Source organism: Haplochromis burtoni, unplaced genomic scaffold, assembly GCF_018398535.1.
Source record: "Haplochromis burtoni strain Fernald_Lab_line unplaced genomic scaffold, NCSU_Asbu1 Contig_567, whole genome shotgun sequence".
In the NCBI taxonomy this organism is placed as follows: Eukaryota; Metazoa; Chordata; class Actinopteri; order Cichliformes; family Cichlidae; genus Haplochromis; species Haplochromis burtoni.
The window spans coordinates 123,737-125,996 of NW_024582928.1; the positions used below are offsets into that span (position 1 = coordinate 123,737).

Below are 2,260 nucleotides of genomic sequence, written 5' to 3' on the forward strand. Positions count from 1 at the left end.
AATTATGACGCCAAGCCAGCTGATGTTCCACAGGCCTGGAGAAGCATCACAAAGGAACAAGCACTGAAAGGCTTAACAGAAGCATTCAACATGAAGTGAATAAAGTACAATCGTAACAAATATCATTGAAGAAAACAATGTTAAACAAGGACTGATGCGCACTTAAGATACAGGACATCATCATTACGAAGATCAGTCCAAATAAAAATGAATCAATACAAATAGTAAATGATTTACTTGGCTGAAAGATGTCAAGCTTTAATATTTTATTTTGTATTGTGTCCTTGATATAAACTACAAATAGTTAGTTTTACCTCTTTTTAGAGAACATTGTTAGCTTTTTCTTTTTATCTTATTTTATTTGCTTTTCAGACTTTTCGATTTTCTGAAGTTTTCCTGTTTTTTATTCATTATTGTAGATGTTTTATATTCACTACAAAGAATATGTAATAACATTATTTTGCAACATGATCATTTATATTTTTCTTTTCCTCTGTTTTCCCATGATGTCCCATGATGCTTTTCCTTGATGTCAAGGAAAGCCCAGACCTTTCTGTTACTGGGCTTTAAATAGTTTAAATAGTAAAATAGTCACTTTTAAAGAAAGACTTACCCTAAACTAGATTTACTGTCTGCCAACGTTTTTTCTTTTTAACTGCCTGTGCATGTGGAGCAAGTGCTCTAGCATTAGAGTTTTACATCAACAGAAAATTTTTATCTTTAAAGTCTGTATAATAAATAAATAAACTTTATTTACTTTGAATACACTCTAAGTTTTATGTGCATGAGGTTACTAGTGTTGGCCAAATTAAGTTTTCTGAAACACTGAAGCTTGTATAGAAAAGTGTTCATTACTCAAAGGTTCATTACTTTTTAACACCATCGTCTTTGGTGGCATCTGGTGGCCAATAATATTACAAGCCGCTTGAATCAGTCAGTGAGTGACGTCACCAGACACCGATAAATAGTTTTAAAATGTGTGAGAGAGGTTGGACTGTGAAAGTCACTTGTATTTAAAGGGTTAAAGTTCTGAATTTGAATTAAAATCAAGGCAATGAAAGTGGATTTTTTTAAAGATATATTAATTTTATAGCATTTTGTAAACGTAAACAAGGGGTTTAAAAATAATAAAAATATAAAAAATAATAAAAGTTACAGAACTAATATGTTGGTGGACAATTTTGACCACGAACAAGCTGAAAGGGTAGTGATTCTGAACAAACCCAGGGTTAAACTGAACCGTCCGAGTAAGTGATGAGAGGGATTTCACTGTGCAAACATATGTTTTTGTGACGATGCCTAAAACAATATTCTTTGGAGGATGCGGGCATCGATCCCGCTACCTCTCGCATGCTAAGCGAGCGCTCTACCATTTGAGCTAATCCCCCACAGGAGACTACCCCGAGTGACGTCATCATACACTGATAAATAGTCTTAAAATATGTAATGTGTAAGAAAGAGTATTTCAGAGATGAAAGTAAAATTAATTTTGGTTATTGAACAGATATTTTCGGACTTTTTATTCTCTTCTTGGAGACGCAGCACCAAAAAATAAATCACATCCCACAGCATAAACCACAGCAAATGACAAGAGGGAGGAGGGTAGTAACTTTTACCATTTACTGAAAAAAGCATGGGTCATTTTTGGCCACGAACAAGATGAGAGGGAGTTTTTATGTTTTTGCTCTCCCTTCACAAAAATAACTATGCATTATAATCAATGTTGATGTGAATAAATTACATGTCTATTAATGTACTATTAATAATACAAGAAATTCCAGTAGCACTGCAAATATATATAATTGTGAGATTTGAGGTTGTCTTCCATCTAGTGCAGTGGACAATCAAACTGGCTTTGGTCAGAAATGTAAAAATTAATAACTATTTTACATTTATGGAAAGAACTGAAGTTAGTTAAAAGCTTTATGCAGAAAAATGGCAAAAATCATAAAAATAATAAAAATTACAGACCTGGACACTTTTGGCCACGAACAAAATAAAAAGGTAGTGATTTTGAACAAACCCAGATGGTTAAACGAAACTTTCCGGGTATTTAACTGTGCCTAAAATAAATACTTTTGGAGGATGCGGGCATCGATCCCGCTACCTCTCGCATGCTAAGCGAGCGCTCTACCATTTGAGCTAATCCCCCACATGAGACCCCGCCGAGTGACGTCATCAGACAGCGAGCAATAGTCTTAAAATGTGTAAGAAAGGTTGGACTTTGAAGCGAATCACCAGCAAATACATATAGCGTATT

General features: G+C 34.3%; 1 non-coding gene across 1 annotated transcript; it reads right to left on the reverse strand.

The window, feature by feature from the left end:
• Positions 1–1,315: 1,315 nt before the first annotated feature.
• trnaa-agc lies at positions 1,316–1,388 on the reverse strand. Its single transcript has one exon. It is a non-coding gene; the product is annotated as a tRNA-Ala (tRNA).
• Between the last annotated feature and the right edge of the window lie 872 nt (positions 1,389–2,260).